Source organism: Adiantum capillus-veneris, chromosome 30, assembly GCF_014529385.1.
Source record: "Adiantum capillus-veneris isolate H3 chromosome 30, ASM1452938v2, whole genome shotgun sequence".
In the NCBI taxonomy this organism is placed as follows: domain Eukaryota; kingdom Viridiplantae; phylum Streptophyta; class Polypodiopsida; order Polypodiales; family Pteridaceae; genus Adiantum; species Adiantum capillus-veneris.
Window position 1 is genome coordinate 101,768,343 of NC_140960.1, and position 21,874 is coordinate 101,790,216.

Consider the following 21,874-nt stretch of genomic DNA (forward strand, 5'->3'; position numbering starts at 1 on the left):
TCTTCATTGCACCATCAAGGTCTAAGGAACACAAAGCTTGTATTATACCAAGTCTCTCTTTATGGGAGAAATTATAATACAAAAGCCTTTTGGAGGGGGGACCGGCTCCACATAAATCCAGTCCTCAATTGTTGTCAAGTTATCTAATTCTTTCTCTTGCAAAGTGTTATTCGTGCCAAGTTAATTAGGTATAATGGTTATGTTGCTACCTCTAATCAAGTTCACCCTCTATTTTCTCAAAGTAGTCTCATAAAACTCACTACAATTTTCTTAATTCCAATATTCTCAATGTTCATAGGCCATTTCCATTACACTCTCTATATGCATCTAGGGTTGTCAAGGCCCCGAGTGAACACAATGCACCCATTGCAATAGCGAATTGATGGCGTCTTTGGATTTGCAGAGACAAGTATTCCCTTGCCTCGCTCTATTGGAGGCACATCTACATGCGTCTCTATGAGCTCTACTATAGCTGGAGCAAAAAAGACGTTCAACAGCCACAATAGTGTTCAATTGTGCAATTTTATTCTTGATCAATAGTTTACAGTGGGTTGAATACATAAATAGGTCTCTGTGTTGTGATGAACTCACTTGAGCTAGGTGATTTCCTATCCATGTCTATCGATGACATCAACAACAACAAAAAAAAGCTCAAAAATCACATGTATGCTAGTTTTTGAGGATTGATGGAGTGTATTTTTGTGGATGTAGAGAGAGGCAATCCTGTGTATGTTGAGCTTTGAAATTGAGTGTGTTTCTGTGGATGCAGAGAGAGACAATCATGTGTATGTTGAGCTTTGAAATGGAGTGCGTTTTTGTGGATGTAGAGAGAGGCAATTCATGTGTGTGTTGGTCTCAATGGTATATTGAGCTTTGAAATGGAGTGTGTTTTTGTGGATGTAGAGAGAGGCAATCATGTTAATTGAGGATGATGACATGATAGGCATGGATGATCAAGTGGAAAGTAGATGCGGCTTGCTGCAATGCAGGGCATCAACCATGCTAAAGTTTGTGGATGAAGGAGGGAAATGATGTGGGCTATCATGTGGAGCCGTTTCAAAAACCTTTGTGACTAAAACTACTTGCTGATGAGTTTGGTTGATCGCATGGTCATAAATGTATTGCAAAGGTGGGGTTCTTGCGAGATATGTACCTTAGATTATGGAGGAAATGCAAAGAATGCGTAGATGTACAGAGGCAACATTTACGCAAGAAAAATAAGAAGCTATGCATTGAGAGCCTGGTTGTGTGGACTTGTTGCAAGAACATCCTTTATTGAAATTGATTGTTGATTTCTTGGTCACAAATGTACGATAGAGTTAAGATTCTTGCGGGAGATCCATGTCAAAACATGGAAGAAATATAACACATTGCCGGTGAACAAGTGTGCAGTATTTTGTTGGGAAAATAGGGGCCAAGTGCGCATAGATAGTAGAGGCACCCGACTACACTTGTGGGTGCTCATTGTGACGTACCATTTTGCAAGAGGATCATCATGACGCCACTATTTTTGAAAACCAAAAGGTAACGAATTCCTCTTTATGCATAAAAAATCCAAAAAATGTGACCCTCCTATATTGCAAGAGAAGCAAACATGACCCTTCAACACTGGAGGAGAAGCATATCGTAACCCTTGAACACCGGAGGAGATAAAAAGTATACGAGGGAAGGGCACGTTCCCTATGGTTTGTAATAACTGGGTGAGAACGGCGCCACCTCTCCGCCATACTTACGTATGGTTTTTCTCTTTTCTTGGGGGACACAAACATTGTTGGGGTATAGGCGTCTGTGCCTTGCCCGGCCGCCCAGAGTCTGGGCGCCCACTGACGTGTATACCTTATACATAGCATAAGTGTATAGGGGGCTACTCACTCTTTGAGTCTCCCCACCCACATCGTGTGTGTGTCTTCTTCTCTCTCTCTCACTCTCCGTTTGTGGTGCTCCCCGATCCCCTTCAATTGGTATCAGAGCGTAGGTGCGGAGGGAGCGCGTGTGTGCACAGTCACGATGACAGCGGAGAGCCAGTTTCATTCCCGAAATCGCTTCCGCGCGCGCACACACTTTCAAGAGTGCAAACAGGGTTTCGACTTCAGCATCGGCAAATTCAGCTTTCCGAGAGCGTTTCCACCGGCCATCCTGGCGTTTTATGCCCCTTTCGAAGCCATCCGAGCCATCATAAACTTCATTCGAGCTACGGTTGAGGAGCTGCATTTTTCAGCCCTCTTTTGGCAGTTTATGCTGCGTTTTTGGGTCGAAACAGAGGTTTTTTGGCATAGCTTTCACACCCGGACTCGGATACATGTGATCCAGGAGTCTATCTTGGGGTTTTGGCACGCTGCGGACGCGCTCGTCATATCAGAATTTTAAAATTCTGAACGCTGAATTTTTTACAGCAGCAGTTGTTTATTATGTGTCAAGGATTCCACACATGGTTTGCTCTCAGATGTGAGAGTGATATTTGCTGCAAGTTTCCTCACAGGTGGGAGGATACAATGTATGCCTTATGCGGTTTGATGCTCAAGGAGACTAATGTGATTGCATTTTGAGCTCGGCAATGTATGCCTCGAGCATGTTTTTTGACAGTCACAGGTAGAGCAGATATTTGTGTACTAGATTTGCAGGTGTTTGCAATGATGTATGCAAAGTGTGGAGATTGGTGCATGCATTTGGAGTGCGGTTTGATGGGCTTTGGTTGCTCATGGTTTTGAGCGTGCAGCCAGTTTGGTTACTGGTTTTGTGGCCATTTTACTGACGAAACTCTGGCGAAATTTTCCCAGGAGTTTTATGCGCATCATTTATGCAATCTAGGTAGAGATTGTGGGTTGCACTCAGCATTTGCGTGCGGTGTTCTCTGCAGGTGGGAGATTTGTGCGTGTGTATGCATCGATACCGCACAGTGTGGGCTTGGTGATTAGCTCACGGTTTAATAGGCGTACAGTTATCTTGACACACTCACAAGAGTGAATGTTGTGATGTATGCTTGTGTGGCTACGAGCTAGGTAGCCGGATTCGAGTACTAATGGCTTGAGGTTTTTCAGCAGGTTTCAGCTACAGGTTTATAAGTTTACAGGTAGGTTTGAGGGCTTATTTGGACGCTGAATTTTCAGCCATTGTTTCCTCTTTGCAGGTGTCCATGTATGGCTCATTTGTAGGCTGATCTGGGACACGTTTGTGACTTGTTTATGCAGTTGTTTAAGAGCTGAATTTTGGGGCTGTTTTGGGATTGATTTGCAGCCATATTTGCAGACTTTTGTTGATGCGATTTGAGCCAGTTTTAAGCTGATTTGGTTGACATTTGCTACTCATTGTTGGTTGCTCTTTTGCGAGCATTATGGATGATTTTTCATTTGAGTTCCAGCGTTATGGTCTGGCACAGTTTGATGGTGCAGATTTTGTTGCTTGGAAGGAGCATATGCTTGTTGCGTTGGCGGATTTGGGGCAGGATAAACCCTTGCGTGGTTTATCGGCAAAGCCCAAGTCTATGCGTGATGATGATTGGCAGGATCTTGATGAGTTAGCAATGTCTACGATTCGTTTGCATTTGGTTGAGTCTGTTGACTGGTAGGTCTCAAGGGAGACTACAACTCATGCTTTATGGCAGAGTTTACATGCTATGTACATGACATCCATGTCTACGGGGAGTCTAGTCCCACTTCTATGTCCATGGGAGAGATTGATCCCACACGCAAGTCTCGACGGCATAGAGACTTGACATGTTGGCATTGTGGACATAGAGGGCACATTAGGCGTCGATGTTTCGGGCGTTTGAGACAACGAAGGCGACAGATGCGTGATGCAGATTTGGGCACGACAGATGCTAGTGAGATCAGTATGGTGGTTACTGACTATGTTTGTGACGACGATGTCACATTTACATCTAGCTTGTCTTCAGACGATCTTATGTCTACAGATTGCATATTGGATTGCACATTGTCTTCACATTGGTTACTAGATTCAGATGCTACTTTCCATGTCACGTCGCATCATGAGTGGTTTAGCACATTTTCTAGTGGGAGACTTGGTTGTGTGCACATGGCTGATGGTGTTGTGTATGACATTGAGGGTGCAGGAGACGTATGTTTGTCCTTGCCCAGTGGTATGAGATTTACCCTGTGTCATGTGTGTTATGTGCCAGATCTGAGACGCAATTTGATCTCAGTCAGACAGTTACAGGATAGTGGATGTCGAGTATCGCTGCTTGAGCGATCTTTTGCGTTGCATTTGGGTTCGCTAGTGATTGCGAGAGGTGCTAGAGTTGGCACATGGTACTCATTGCACATAGTACTGGTGCGAGATGGTCGAGTCTCAATCTTGTTACAGCCATGCAGAGAGCGAGAGACCTGGACAGTCTCTTTTGCTCATGGGTTGCAGGGTGCTTTGCATGGAGTGCAGAGTAGTGAGCTCGTTGTGCACAAAGTTGGGGCACGACTTGAGCAGTCACACAGAGAGGTGACAAAGTCAGACATGCATGCTTTGCTAGTGACTGAGCAAAGCAGAGAGTCAGTTGTGCGAGATACTTCTATGCAGGATAAACAGGTAGAGCGGTCTTGCTCTAGTGAGTCACGACAGGAGGACGTTGTGCAAGAGTCTATGCATACGGAGTTAGAGCATGAGAGCTCTTGTGAGTCACAGCAGATTGAGTGGTCATGTTTGCAGTGGATGATTGCAGAGGAGACTGAGATGTCAGCGATTATGCAATCATTCCTTTCTATGCTTGACAGTGAGCATGGGGATATAGTTGTGTAGGATAGGTCTTTCAGCAGACACCTAGAGTAGATGGTTTGCTCTAAGGTTGCACGACAGGTTGATGCGTCTTTTGCGGACAGTCAGGAGATGCATGTGGCTGACACGCCTTGTCAGTCAGAGATGCCTATTGCCAGGGATATATATGTTGATGCATGCTCCATAGAGCTAGCAGGGCCCGCTAGCATTGCATCGGCATTCGGTGGTCTCATGTATGAGATATTGATCTTGAGACCGGATATCGCAGCTGCAGTGGGAGCATTTGCAGTTGGGGTTGTCAGTCGTTTGTTGACTGATGATGGCATAGTGCACGAGGGAGATATGCAGGTATTGCGTAGATACTTGCAGTACGTGTGCGGTACGTCTGGTGGTGTATGGACTTACACGGGAGCAGGATAGCCGGATGCACACGATCACAGCCAACCAGTGGGTATCGGTTGAGAGTGATTTTCTCTCGCCTTTTGTAGTCTTTAGACTAGGCTCCCTTGCTTAAAGGCACAGTCGCCTTTAAGTGGGAGGTTGTTGGGGTATAGGCGTCTGTGCCTTGCCTGGCCGCCCAGAGTCTGGGTGCCCACTAACGTGTATACCTTATACATAGCATAAGTGTATAGGGGGATCTTCACTCTTTGAGTCTCCCCACCCACATCGTGTGTGTGTGTCTCCTTCTCTCTCTTGGCTCAGGGCGAGGGCGAGTAGGCTCTTGGCGAGGATCGCGGGTGAAGGCGAGCTGACTGAGGCGAGGGCGAGCAGTCGCGTTGCCAACCTGCTGGACGAGGGACGAGGGGGCGAGCTCTCTCTCTGCTGGACGAGGGTCCGCTGAACCTAATCAAGGACGAGCTGCTAGGCTTGGGCAAGCTGCTGGTCCTGTGTCAGGAGGGCGGGGCGAGACTAGCCTGCCAGGGCTAGGGACGAGGAGTCAGCCAGGACGAGGGCGAGTACTTGGTGACTAGGGCGAGGCCAACCAGGGTGGAGGCGAGACCTCCGCTGATGGACCAACCAGTCGAGGATGGTGATGCAAGTGGCTTCACCACCCCACAAAAAATGAAAGCGACTTTCAAGCGTAGGAACAGAGATAGTATACTCTCACCAAGCTCACTGCGAGCAGGGAAAACCGTCAGAGTCCAAGATGATTTAATGATGGAAAGGGTTCAAGTGATGATTAAATCTCAGCTCAGCTTTATGAGAGATGACATCAGGAAAGAGATGTACGCAAACACAGATAGCTATAAGAATTCTATGTATGCAGATATGAGGAAAGAATTAGATAAAGCGATGCTTGGTGGGCATGATGAGATGTATTTATCTGTGAAAGGGGAGATGCAGGCTCTAATGCATGCAGAAGTGAATGTAATGGAATGTATTATGCAGATTAGTTGGATGAGGCAATTACAAGATTTGAATCTTGGAAAACCAATATGGAAAAATGCATGAAGGAAAAAGATGCAGTGATTGCAGAGCTTAAAGGGGAACTTGCAGCTTGCAAAATTATACCCAAAACGGAAGGGGGAAATCAGCCCTCGATGTTAAAGGAGCTTGAAGATATTAAGGAGCAGGTGAAAACTCTGCACGAAGGAGAAGAACAAAACTCGAAAGAGGCTTCCTCATGGGCAGAGCGCCTTGTTAAAACACAGGAGAAAGTTGATGAAGCAGAAAAATGGATCGAAGGTGCAAAGAAAGGGAAGGCCCGGATGCCAGAAGCCGCACAAACTTCTACCATCATCAATATGACCATTGAGGAGGAACAGAAGAGGAGGACTAGAGCCCTCCATGTGCGTATTACTGGTATCAAAGACAGAGAAAATGTAGAAGACGAAGTGAAGAAACTCTTGCAGCGCATGGGCATCCCGGAACCTATGCACACAAGTGCTTGGAGAATAGGAAAGAAGGGAGTGGATGAGAAGGGAAACGTCAAAGAGAAAGCACTTATTTTGCGTTTCCCGAGTTTGGAAACAAGAAAGGAATTCCTGAAGAAGAGACCAGCACTTAAGAAAACTGGAATATTTATGGGGGATGACCTTACTTTAGCACAAATAGCACATATGCAAGAGTTGATGCCAGAGATCAAGGCAGCAAGGGAGAAGGGAAAAATTGCCTTTTATAGAGGAGGGAAAGTAGTGGTTTTGGAAAAACGCACAGCATGACGGTGTGAGACATATGGGACCACACTCCGGATGGCGGCATGGAATTGTAATGGATCATATAGGCTGGATGTGGGTGCCTTTGAAGATAGCTTCAGAGATAGAGACATTGTCTTTTACTCGGAGACACATCAAAAATCTGGACAGTTGATGCCAAGTGTGACTGGCTATTTATGGGAGACAGCTTGTCGGCCAGACGCTAGATCCCAGCATGGAAGTCGAGGTTCAGGAGGGGTAGCAGTCTTATTCAAGGAAGAGTTGCAGCCGCTATTACAGATTGTCCGGAGAGATGACCAGGCGAGATACATGTGGGTGAGACTGAGAGCTGAGACAGGCAGATTCTTATACATTGCTATATGTTACTTTCCCCCTATCACATCAGTCTATACCTCACCTAGAGGGCAATCCCCTTTCTCTATACTTGATGATGACATATGGGAGTTCTCCAGAGATGGAGATATCATTCTCTTGGGAGACTTTAATGCCAGGACGGCCAACTCCCAAACGGTATTTTATGATACCTCGGAGGAGATGCTTAGAGAGATGGATATATCGGAGATGGGACTTGACAGACACTCACAGGATAAAGAGCACACAGAGTATGGGAGATATCTCATGGAGATGACAACTACGCATGGTCTGGCCATACTTAATGGTCTAGAGATTTTTCCTTCGTCTGGGGGATTCACATGCTTTCCACACAGACATGGGGCCAGTACAGTGGACTATGTCATGACTTCACCGAGCTTCATCTCTCATATTCAAGATCTCAGTGTGGGCCCTAGGCCTGTTGGAGTAGTAGTGGACCATGCTCTCCTAACTTTTTCAGTCTCTTTCCAGTATAGTGTCTCTCAGACACCACGGAGGATTGCACACACACACGGTATACTTTTACGCCAGAGACAGATTCAGTTTATGTGGAAGAGATTTACAGACGGATGGGGGCAGCTGAGCCTGTATATACAGTGGAGGAGATCACCACTTTATATGACGGAGATCTTGCATGGGGCAGCAGCAGAGGCATACCCACACACTCAACCAGATTAGAGAAGACGTTCTGGGAACATGCCTCAGAATAGTTGGTATGATGAGGAGTGCAGAGAGATGAGAGTTCAGATTCAGAGCGAGCTTATACTTGGAGTCATTACATATAGACAGTCTCGGATTGCCCTTCGGCGTTTAGTGCGATGGAAGAAGCGGGCCTTTTTAGCCCAGATGGAACGTGATTTGTATCAGCTCTTTTTGAGCCGAGATTCAGGTGAGGCCTGGCGTCTCTTCCATGAGCACTCACCTCCTCCAGTGATTACCTCTCCCGAGATTTGGGGTCAATATGCAGCATCATTATATACAGTACCTGGGCAACCACCATTACCAGACCCTCTAGAGCCATGTCCAGCCACTAGTACCTTCTTTACCACTGAGATGGTGAAGGACGCCATTGATAGGATGAGGACTAGGAGAGCATATGATCATGATGGTTTGGTGGCAGAGCACTTGATACATGCTAGAGATTTACTGTCAGAGGTTCTTGCACGGTTGTTTAACCGTGTCATGTGTGAGGGACTACCCGAGTCCTGGAGATTATCTACTATTGTACCTCTTTTCAAAACAGGGGACCCCACGGTACCAGGGAACTACCGTACTATTATGATAGGGCACACATTGGCACGGCTGTATGCATCCATTCTTGAACAGCAACTGAGTAAATGGGCAGAAAATGAGGGCATACGAGCAGCAGGACAGGCTAGATTCAGGAGGGGGTGGTTTCTCCACTTTGGACCATATTCTTACACTCAGAGCCATTATTGAGGAGGGTCGGGCACATGGGAGACGGATGTATTGTTGCTTTGTGGACTTCCGCAAGGCATTTGACACAGTGCCGAGGGACAAATTGATGCACAGGCTACTGAAGTTGGGAGTACCCACAGAGATCATATGGGGGATCATGGCTTTATACGGCTCAGTGACTGGCCATGTACGCACTCCTGAGGGGATTTCTGACATTGTTCATTCCACTATTGGAGTGAAACAGGGGTGTCCTTTGTCCCCTACACTTTTTGGTATGTATGTAGATGAGGTCTCTGACTACATTGACAGAGAGGGTGACAGAGGCACTCAGCTGGCAGGGACATGGATCCCTTTATTATTATATGCTGATGATATTGTGTTAATGTCAGAGTCGCCAGAGGGCATTCAAAGACATTTGGATGCATTGCACAACTTTGCAGAGGATAGTGGACTGTCTGTGAACCTTGGTAAAACCAAGGTTATGGTGTTTAACACCACACCACAGTGGGTCAAGAGATCGGCACCTACACTCGTATATGACCAGGACACTGTGGAGTACACAGATGAATATACATATCTAGGGGTGGTATTCACGGGACCGAGGTTTACCCTGAGGAGAGCAGCAAAGACTAGACTATCCAGAGCCTATGCGGCATTAGGAGGGCTAGAGAGGATGTGTTCGCAGGTTCAGTTTCAAGAACCACGAACAAAACTATGGCTCTTTGATACTTTGGTTGCTTCAGCTATGCTTTATGGGGTCCAAGTTTGGGGACCATCTGTGAATCATGACAGTTGGAGGAACATGGAGAGACCCTTGGTATTTATGATATCCCGGATGATTAGAGCCAAGGCCTCTATACCACATGCGATTATTCGAGCGGAGGTAGCCGCCCCTCCTATAGAGATTGAGGCTCTTACCAGATCAGTGTCCTTTATGCACAGTCTATGGGATACACATAGAGGTAGATATACTAGACTGGCTCTTGAGTCCTCTAGACAGTTAGCGATGTAGGGAGATGCATCATGTTGGTATGCACATATGACGTCATGGTTTCAGAGGCATGGTCTCAGCATGGATAGATTGCCTCCCTTTCAGTATTCCCTGGATGCACCCTCCCTGCCAGTCACACGGACGGAGATCACTAGACTCATTCGTCAGGATCTTATACAATTGGACACCGGGAGGACATGGGTAGAGCCGATACAGGAGTTTGGCACGAAGATGGCTTTCTACAAAGAGCACCTTCTCCAACTTTCAAGGGATGGGTTTGTGACTCGTCCATGGACACTCATTTATCTCATGGTCTGCGATGTGCTATTGGTCAGATTCGCACATCCTCACACCAGCTAGAGATTGAGACGGGTAGATTCAGAGGGATACCACCAGAGTCTAGGATATGTCAACTATGCGGCAGAGAGCCAGAGACAGAGCTACACTACATATGCCACTGCACTGTGTATTATGAGATACGAGGGCGCTTCCATTGCTTATTTAGGGAGGGTTTTGGACCCCTAGATAGAGTCATGAGGTATCAGGACCAGAGATGCCTTGGCTTATATCTACTTGAGCTACACCGACATAGAGACAGTCTGTTGGGGAGACATGGAGTACTACAGTCGCAGAGACAGATCACAGATTTCTTTGGATCGAGGGAGCCAAGAGACCAACCACCAGCACAGGGTTGTACCCGCATTCATACCAGAGGCACCCTCATTGACAGGGCGATTGAGCTCGGGAGATCGAGACGACCACGACCAAGACACAGGAGCACACTACATCGACGGAGACTCTAGCAGAGGATCAGAGGCATTCTAGCACGACACCTAGATTGTCATTGAGGGCCTATTCTACATTTTCACATTTCACATTTCACACTTCATTTCAGTTTTCATTTTTACTTTCAGTACTTTTTGTACTTGTACTTCAGACATTGTATTAGATTCACCACTTTGCATTTGATGGTCTCATAGGTCATTTTGGCCTTTTGAAGACGTTAATATATCATTTCATTTCATTTCTCTCTCACTCTCCGTCTGTGGTGCTCCCCGATCCCCTTCAATGCCATCACATGATGCAGTGATCATGATCTTCTGAGATGATGTCTATAATTTTTTTTATTGCTATGGACATCTACTAACTTCTAACCTTTCATTGTTGCGAGGTTTGGATGATTCATAACTTATGTAATGTGCTTTGGAACCAATTTTTGACCCAAAATATGTGTACATATCTATGCGTCCATTGGAGTATATTCAATGGTGATTTACTTTATGAGCGTATCAAACCGTTCCCCATGAAGTAATCATTCAGTTTGGAATGACAGAAGTTATACCATTGTTAACCCTCACGGCTCACGGACACCCCATCACCTACGACGGATGTGTATTATGTATTTGGTAGAGTCAAGTACCGGGCTTGTTGGACCAATAGGAAAAGGGTAAGAGTGATCGCCGATGAGAGGCGCACTCTAACTGAGACATTCAAGGGATTAGTTGGCTAAGCATGGGCGCCCAAGTGTGAATGGGGTGAGCTCATATAAAAGCCAACTAAACCTAAAATTCACTCATTCTCTCATTTGTGCAATAGAAGAGTGCTCTTGCTCCATCTCCATCTCCATCTTCTTCTTCTTCACCTCCTTGTGTGTGTGTGTGTATGTGAGAGAGAGAGAGAGAGAGATGGAGAGTGTGTGTGCGATCGAGCATTACGAAGGCACGACGGCGGCGAAGTGGTTGAGCGCGGCACGACTGCAGCTTCTTCTTCATCGCGGCGAGGAATCCACCACGAAGGCGGGCGTAGAGCGGTGAGTGACACACCCTTTGCTCTCTTGAGCTTGCTAGATTAGTCTTGTTGTGTGCTTGGAGCCATTTGTGGCTCGCACACGGTGTATCGGCAAGTCCCTTGCTTCGACAGTGCGGCAAGGAGCGCACATTTTTGGCGTCGCTGCCGGGGAATCGCCCTGCACTAAGCCCAAGAGGCACTTTGTGCTTCTCCTATGAGTTGTTTGTAGTAGGAAAGAAGAGGAAGAGGGAGAGGAATGAGTTGTTTTTCTATAAGTTGTTAATTTCTGTGTTGTCTGCAAGTTCTGTGATTTTTGCATAATGTTGTGTTTTCTGTTTGCACATAGTCTTTGCACAATTAGTAGTCGTTAGCTTGTTTGCAGTGAATGAATAAGTAGGAAGGTAGTTAGCAATTTCTGTTTGCACACAGTCTGTACACAGTTTTCTGTCAAGGTTTGGCTGCACACAGTCTTTGCACAGCAAGGTAGTGAGAGAGGAAGTAGGTGGACAGTTAGGTCACTGTCAGTAAGCAGTTAACAGATTAGTCAGTGGTTAGCAGCACTGTTAGTAAGTAGATAAGGTAGTGAGCTGTTGACTGGGAGGTTAGGTAGGTGAGAGTGTGTGTGGCCAAGAAAGGGTCACCTGAACCGCGCGCGGTCATCGCTAAAATATATATTTATTTATTTAAGCGTGAGTGACTGGGAGGCTACACTAAAATTTTGATCGGGATCGGGATCATTCCCCCAAGCCCAAGCCCAGGCCTCAGTCCTCAGTCTTTTGATATATACTAGACTCACTCTTATATATATACCCTACCCCCTCAAGAGGGAATGAGAGCATGTGGGGCAAGTTCTCCACTCTCCTCCCTTCTCTTCCCACTTGCACCCTTAGACTTTCTAATTTGGGCCTAGTTCCCTACTAGAAATTGACGGTTTTAGGGATTCCGAGGGCATAAAGTGACCAAACGGAGGGCTGTAAAGCACGGCATGTCCCTCTGACCGAGACGCTCGTTTTGAGCTATCATACGTTCTATTCTATAGCTGGGTCAAAAAAAAAGGACCAAAAAATCAAAAAATAAATAAATAAGAAAAGACTTGGGTTGCAAAACACCCAAAATTACTAGGTGAGCAGCCTTTATGGGCCCTCACTAACACTTCTAGGGGATCCAAGTCATATGAACCTACGCTCTGGACGAGTGTTAGAGCACGAGCATATTGGTAGTGCCTCCATTTACGCGGGCACCCATTATTCCTCCACCCTAGGTTCTGGACCTTCGGCCGGGACTCAAGGTAGCGCGACCCAAGATCCTCATATCGCGTCTAGTGATTCTTCCTCTGACTACGAAGTCATGGAGGGGTATCCTACACCAAACCCTGATAGTTCAAGTCAAGACATGCATGTCATGGGCCCATGGCCCGGGTCGAGCGTGTTTAGCCGCTTAAAAGAGACCCTTAGTAGAGCTACTCGCTCCGAACATGCGGTTAATGAAATAAATGAAGGGAGTGGGGAAGTAAATTCGTCATTCATGCCTAAAATGGACCCTATGCTTCTTGAGAGTGTGCATGTGAATGTTCCATCCACTGCACCTCCTGATCCTTTAGGACTATCTCCCTCTGAGGTTTTACTACCCGATGGTAGGAGTCTTGCCGAAGTACAAGAGATCGAACGCTATATGCAAGCAACAAGGGAGAGGGAAATTGAGCACCTACAAAGGATAGAACAAAGTCAAGCCCTGAAAGCAAAGGCTCCTATGACAACAATCATGCCAGCCGAGCAACCCAGTGCTCCCAAGGTAGCAGTCACGGAGGGGCAAGCTATGGGGAGCAATAATGCTTCCACTTCAAAGGGAAACCTCCAGCACGCCAGGCCTAGATGGGATATTCCTAAACGAAAATTGGGAGTATGACCTACAAGCAGAAGCTTTAACTGATCGGTACACAAGACACACCTATCATGTGGGTTGGTTAGATGTTCTACAATCCACATCGGGTGCTACTAGCATAGATGAGCAACAACAGAAAGTCTGTGATGTCCTCCATAGGATTGTCGAGTTAGAAAGACAGAACAGAGGGATCAACATGCCTTCAACAGGCCTAATGAGATTCTTGGATACGGGAAAGGCCAACCAACCAACCCTGTCACAAATGGAGACTCCCTCAGTGAGCCCCATTGATCCTCCATATGTTGTTTCGCCAGGAGCCTCAGTACAATCTGAGCCCACAAGTGGCAGCTTTACCTTCCCAGATCTAGCTCATCTTTCTCTTAATGACACTACGGCTACCATGCATATCCCAATGGTGAGCATGACAAGAAGTACACCATGGAGTTCATTTGTTAACACTGCGCCGATGCCTAGTAGCACAGTGCCCCCAACTATACCTACATGTATGTATCAATCATGTGCACCTGTCGTACCTCAGCCTCATGTAGCTCCTACACCTCCGATTATTCCAAGAGCTTACAATCCACAATGGAATTGTCCAAGCTCTTATACAAGTGGAGCCATGCCATTTAATAATAACATGCCATATCAGGCACCCCCTATGCCTAGGGCCACGCCTGTAAACTTTGGACCACCGTCTGGTACACCACCATACGAAATTTGGGACCCAAGAGCCACGCGTATGCCAAGGCCAAGGCCAACTCCCATCTCACATGTGGTTCCAGGAGCACATACACCCATTATACCTGCTCAAATAGGAGATTTGGCAGCATTTGCTCAAACTATCGGTCGCTCTATTGCGGAAAACATGCGTAGTGCACCTGATAGAGAGCCTAGGAGCAAGGCAGTTCAAGTAGCTAAGCTCACACATAAATTCAGTGGAGACGGAGATGCTAGAAAGCATATGGAAGTCTTTGAACATGTGTGCGATTCCTTGGAAGAGCACAATGAGCTACATAAGTGTAAGGCTTTGAGTTTGACCCTAAGCGGAAAGGCTGGAGATTGGTATAGAACCTTAAGAGTATAAGAGAAAACGATCTACTCTACTCTTAGGAGACTGTCCTTAAAAGAATACATACGAGAGGGAGTACTTTGGGGTGTAGCCTCTCAGCTCCAGAAATCCCAACGAGAAGAAGGTGAATTCGTGAGAGACTTCATTAGTCGCCTAAAGAATTTGAATTCTCGATGCAATCCAAACGGGCGATTCAACAACAACCAATTGCTCGATAGATTCATTAGGGGACTACGACATGAAAGTATCTATAATGGCCTAGTCATTAGAGGTATCACTACTTGGGAAGCAGTCACCATGAATGCAATCCAATTGGAGGATAATTTAATGATTGCAAGAGAAAGAGTGTCTGCCGAGCGGAAGTCAAGTAGCTCGCAAGCATCAGTGCATGAGCCAATGAAGATAAAGCCAATCGTGAAAGAGCAAATGATATCTGAGATGACTTTGGCATATCTCACCAAGGCCATCCAAGAAAGACTTAGGGGTAATCGTGCTCCACAAAACACTCATATGTATCCAAAAAGGGAGCAACAATGGTGCTCAATTTGCTTGGGCCCACATACTACGAGTGAATGCCCTACTTTCAGAGTAAAGTTTAACGGGACTTGTAACACGTGTGGTAGGTATGGCCATCAAGCAAAGGATTGACTAATGCTTAAACGCATCATGGAAAATAGACCGCCTATAGCTTGGGCAAACTCACCTCGAGTTCCTGCATTGATGTCTACCCCACCCATGGAGCAACAATTGCCATTATAGCACATGGTCCCTAGAACCCAAAATGTGGTCCAAACCACACCGTTGCCACCTCCAGTGCTAGGACCGCAACCCCCTCATCCAAGAGTTACACCTATGAACCAAATAGGTTGCGAGTCATCTAGTACTTATGTAGATTGTGAAGGGGACATAGACCCTAGTATCACCTATGGAGTCGACATGCTTGAGGAGTGTCCCATGTACTATATGGAAGACCATTGGGGACAAATCAAACCGGTATATCAAGCTACTGCGCTAGCAGCAAGAGGCCAAAACATTAATAGTTTTGCCAGGAGACCACCTCTTCAGTGCTACGAATGTGGTGGACCACATCGAGTAGCTGAGTGCCCCATTAGAATGCAAAAGAATGCTGCACTAATGCAAACAAATCAAGGGAGTGCATTGGCAATGCCAATACTCATTTGTAATCGTTGTGGCATAGATCATTTGATCGCACAGTGTCCTAACAATCCAAACGCACCGAAAATCACACCATTGAACATAATAGAGATCGTTGATGGGACACCACCAACTATAAACATAGCACCAGTGAATGCACTCACACGGTCGATGCTCCAAAAGCAAAATTACATCCTCGAAGAGAGAGAGATGCTGCATCCATTGGCCGAGCGAGAAAGAAGAAAACACGAAGAAAGAAATCCCTTAATGCTTCTAGCTCAAAACCTAGTTCAAAGACTAACATAGGGACATGAGAGGATCCCGTGTATATGAATGACCCTGAGGATGACTCAGATTCGATAGAGACCACGGAGACCAAAACTGTTACTACAAAGGAAAAAGCCAGTGAGGAATTACGAGAGGGAATTACGACGAACACCAAAAGAGTATTCAAGGTTAAACCACCCAGTTGCGAACCCCCAAGATAAGCCACGAGAGACAAAAAATGAGGATTGCAAGAGAAAGATTGGAACCTATCCAAACCCAACAGTGGAAATTGAACGAGTCCAACAACTGAGGGGTTTGGTGGAAGAAACTCAACGAACATTAGAACCTGAACCCAAACATATCCAGATGTCGGACACAGTGTTTCCCACACAAGTTCAACCTCACAAGAACTACAGGCCGTTAGCTATACCCAGTATCATTCGGGAAGAGAGTGAGGGTAGGACATCTGAAAGTGGACACACACCTTTCCTACTAGAGAGAATGTTTGGTGAGGGAATACCCGACCCCCTTAAGGAAGTGGAGATTCCATCTTCACCATTCTCTTGTCAGGGTCCTACGTCCCACAAGATGCCATTAAATGTTGCCAAATTGATGGATTTCATGTCTTCAGAAGTTAGAACCACCATCATGTCCAAACTATATAAAGACCCCGAGATAGTCTCAGCTCTTCGAGCCTTCCTCAATGGAGAATTACAGGCCGGATTACCATAGTTTGCACATATGAACAAACCTGACTCGGTAATGAATGATGAGGAACATTTAGCACCACCATCTGACCTAGCGGGACATGAATCTGTAATTGAAGTACCCGTTAACAAGTTGGGGCAATACTTTGAAGGTGATGAATCTAATGCTACTCTGCCAATCACTACTAAAGGATTAACTATAAAGGGAGTCCTTGACGGTGGTGTGGGAGTCAGCATGGTGACAAAGAGTTGTTGGGAGTCTATGGGGCGACCTCACCTTGAAGCCACAAGCGTAGTGGTAAAAATGGCTAATGGATCTATTGTTACGCCTATTGGAATGCTTAAGGATCTCAGGATCAAGGTCTTGGGACACAAGGTAAGGCAGACTTTCATTGTTATGGATTTTTCCAAGCATCCTATGTCATTTGAGATGATCTTAGGGCGTCCATTCATGAGGGAAGCAAAAATGGTGCATGACTGGTCCAAAAACCACGTCTACTTATAGTTCCAAGCATCTGTCATTCGAGTGGATCTTTTAAGTGGTCGAACGCATCCTCTAGGAAATAAATTCATCATTGATAATCGATCAGACACAACAATTCACTCAGCTCCATTACAGTATTGTTACACGTGTAACGAAGACACGGATATTGGGGAGAACTCTCCTTATACGGATATCCTACCCGGAATGGCTGAGTCAGACAATGTCGATTGGGTACACCCAGCGGCAACTATAGATACATGGGGAGCTAGAGGAACAACCTGGGTAACACCAGATGGGGAAGAGATACCACACATTGCACCAGTAAACATGTTAGGTGTAGCGCATGTAACATCCGATGATAAGAAAGAGGCACACCTACCTAAGAGTGAAACCGATGATTCCTCAAAGGCTTCAGGCCAATACACATCAGAAACGGAATCTCAGGGAGAAATGGATTCAGAACCTGAGGAAACATCGAGTGAGCCAAGTATAGAAACTGAACACTGAAGGTCTAGTACGACCATCTATGGTAATTTATATGAGAGTGAAGAAGATACAAGCGAAGACCTATCAAGCGAGTCGAGTTCAAACATTTACCAAAATCAAAACCTTAACAAGAAACAAAGGTCATATAAGAGACGACGATATCGAGCAAATGTGAGAGCTAGGATGAACAAGGAAAGATCTACTGCAGAATGGCTTAGCTATCTAGGGGCATGTGATGCTCATCGAAAGCTAGTAGACAATTGGGGTGAACATCTCCAGAGTGTCATGTGGTGCAGCCCGCGACCCATTGACCTCGCTCAATTGGAGGTTACAGAGCCGAAATTGAGTCGAACTATAAGAAGACGTCAAAACCGAGAGTTAGAACAACAACAAAAGGAGGCAGAACTAAAAGAAAGGTCTCCGTCAGGACAAGAGCCTGCTGACTTACATACGGCTCCTGAACATTTTAAATCTTATACCACGGGGGAGCGAAAGGTTGTGTATGCCAAAGCCCAACGAATACCTACCAATGGAAGCAGTGGAGTCTATGATGGTCCAGCGATAGTTAAAGAGATAGAATTAGCAGAACCAGGTGAGGAGTCTAAACCAGTCTTTATTGCTCAAGACCTTACCGAAACTGAAGAGGCTGTACTTAAGGAGCTCCTCAAGGAATACAAGGATATCTTTGCTTGGACATATCATGACATGAAGGGCGTTCCACCTTCTGTGGTGCAACATACAATTCCCATGATCAACACTGCTAAACCTGTCCAGCAACGACCCTATCCAATGAATCCTAAGTACGCCAAAATTGTACAAGAGGAGATTGAAAAACTTATCCAATGTGGATTCATATACCCTATTGAGCACTCAGAATGGGTTTCTCCAATAGTCATTGTGCCAAAAAAGAATGGAAACTAAGAGTGTGCGTGGACCTCAAGAAAGTTAATGCAGCCACTAGGAGAGATCATTATCCCTTGCCATATTCAGAACATGTGCTTGAAAGAGTTGCGGGCAAGGAAGCTTATAGCTTTTTAGATGGGTACTCTGGTTACAATCAAATCACAATTGCATTAGAGGACCAAGCTAAAACTGCTTTTATCACAGAGTTTGGAGTGTTTGCATTTCGTGTTATGGCTTTTGGCTTAACGAATGCCCTTGCTACATTCCAACGATTAATAAACACTGCGTTTAAAGAATTTCTAAGGGAGTTTTGTGAAGCTTTCCTAGACGACCTTTGTGTTTATTCTTCTTGGGAGAAGCATTTGTTATATCTACGAAAAATATTTGAAAGGTGCAGATTTTATCGCATCTCATTGAACCCTTTCAAATGCCAATTTTGGGTTAAGCATGGAGTCATTCTAGGGCATATAGTGTCCAAGAACGGGATATCCACAGATGAGAGTAAGATTAAAGCCATTGCCGATTTGCCACCACCTACTAACTATAAAGGAGTTCAAAGATTTATGGGCCATGTTGGTTATTATCGAAGGTTTATTTTAAACTTTGCCGAGATAGCGCGTCCATTGTACAAGCTTCTTATCGAGTTTCACTGGACGGAAGAATGTCATCAATCTTATGAGTTATTAAAGAAGGCCCTAACAAGTGCTCCAATCCTGCGAACACCCGATTGGAATGTACCTTTTCATGTGCATATTGATGCATCAAATTTTGCTATTGGGTGTGTTCTAACTCAACCAGGAGAACATAAATTGGACTACCCTATTAGCTTTGCAAGTCGCCAATTAAATGATGCCGAGATGAACTACACTACTACAGAGCGCTAAGGTCTAGCTATGATTTACGCAGTAAAGAAATTTCGCTATTACCTTCTTGCTACCAAGTTTGTGTTTTATGTTGATCATCAAGCATTGCTATATTTGGTAAACAAGCCGTGTTCCACAGGTCGAATTACACGATGGTTGTTAATTCTTCTTGAGTTTGACTTCACCGTTGTTGTGAGGCCTGGGAGGAAACATGTCATGGCGGATCATTTATCTCGTATCCCTAATGGCGAAGCTCCTACGGGGGTTGATGATGAATTGCCTGATACTCCTTTGTTCATTGTTGAGACAATGCCTGAATGGAGTGAAAAGATTGTTAACTTCTTAGTTAATGGTTTTCCACCCAAAGAACTGCGAAAAGATATAGCTCGAAAATTAATCAAGGAATGCGAACCCTATTGCTTACTAGCTGGAACTCTCTATAAGAGAGGAAAAGATGATGTTCTTAGACGTTGTGCCCGCGAGGATGAGTATTTATATATTCTACAAGAGGCACACATGGGCGTAGCTGGTGGTCACTTTTCAGAAAGTTGACTGCCCGAAAGATCTTTCAGTCAGGCTATTGGTGGCCCACTCTGTTTAAGGATGCATCACTTTTTGCAAAGGGATGTGATGAATGCCAACGCTTCAACAAGCCACAAAGAAGGGATAGGATGCCTCTACATCCCATCAAGGTAACCCAACCATTTGAAAAGTGGGGCTTAGACTTTGTAGGACTGATTAGTCCGGCTGCACGTAACACGCAATCACGATATATCATTGTCGCTATCGACTATGTAACCAAATGGGCTGAAGCAAAAGCAACACGAAAGGCGGATGCAAAAACAACAGCTAAGTTCCTCTTTGAGAACATTATCACACGTTTTGGATGCCCCTTTGAACTTGTGAGTGACAATGGAACTCATTTTATAAATGAAGTAATAAAAGAACTCACATCAAACTTCATGATATCTCACCACAAGTCTACACCCTATTATCCCCAAGCAAATGGCCAAGCTGAGAGTACCAACAAAACTCTCATCTCCATTTTGACAAAGACAGTCGAGGCTCATCGCACTGATTGGGACCTAAAGCTTACATCAGCTTTATGGGCTTATCGTACTGCGTATAAAGTTGCTATTAATTGCGCACCGTTTAAGATGGTGTATGGCCAAGAAGCAGTTATGCCATGGGAGTTTGTCATTCCTAGTCTTCGAGTAGCTTCTGAAGAAGGTTGGGATGGTAACCCCTTAGTGGAGCGATTATATATCCTGGAAAGGCTAGATGAAGAAAGACAATTACCTGTGCAAAATGCTCTAGTGGAGAAGGATAGGAGAAAGAAGTGATTTGATAGCCATTTAAAGGATAAAGACATCAAGGTTGGTGATAAAGTTCTTATGTACGGGGTACGTAATGAAAAGAAGAAATTGAAATACGCTGGTAAGGGACCATATCGAGTGTGTGCAATTACTCCGCAAGGTACCATTGTGGAGACTCTTGATGGAGTTGAAACCATTGGATTCCTTAATGGGAGTAAATTCAAAAGATATTATGATCCTCTAAGCCAGGAAGAGTTGCAAGCCATCCATCAAAAGAAGGTTGCCAAGGAACAAGCAGAGCTTAAAAAAATCCAAGCAAGAGTTGAGGCTCGAGAACGACAACAACGTCTTAGACGCCAACGAGAGGCTAATCTGGGAATCACGCAAGCATTTTTCGAGGACACAGATGACGACTCATTAGAATCTGAGCCACCCCTACGATACCCAATTGAGCTAAATAGCCCCTATGGGAAAGTACTATACAATGCCTTATTAGATACGGGAGCTAAACACAATTTGTTATCCTATGGAGTTTGGTGTCAATTAGGGAAACCGACCCTCTCCCCGAGTACGATGCAAGTCAAGGGCATTAATAAAAAGAAAACTGCTATTCTTGGAGTCCTTCAGACCCCTGTTGTCTATGACAATGGAAGCATAGTGCAGAGGTTTCTAGTCATGCCCGCGGGAGCTATGGAAGGCAATGTAAACCTGGGACGCACGTGGATGTTGGCAACCAAATGCACTATTGATTGGGATATTGGTAGTGTCACGACGCGACCACCGACTCTTACCCCTATCATTCAAGCAAAGTCACCTACGTTGCAAACTCTAGCAAAGTTGAAGGATATCACCCATTCACAAGCCAAGGTGGTTAACTCGTCTTTGCCAGCTACCCATGAACCTAGCACTTCAACACTTGTAGTTGCAGCAAGCAGTAATATTGCAAGTACTCAACCTGCACGACCTAAGAGTACATATCAATGGGTCCCCAAGGCCTTACTTCCAACTACCTCAACCCTCCCATCCATTCCAAGAAAAAATTTCCCGAGAAAACCAAGAGCGCGCCCTAGGAGAGTCAAGACCAAATCACGATGGATTCCAAAACAATTATTAGAAGCCCAAGGCTACTATGATGGAAATGAGCAAATTTGGGTACCTAAACGTAAAATGTGTCCTTCCCTATCGACAACAAACCCATATGAGTCAAACAGTGTAACGCTAAAGCCAATGGCAGACCGTGGGAAGGGAAAGATCACAGAATGCTACACACCTAGTCCAGAGCTAGTTTGGGC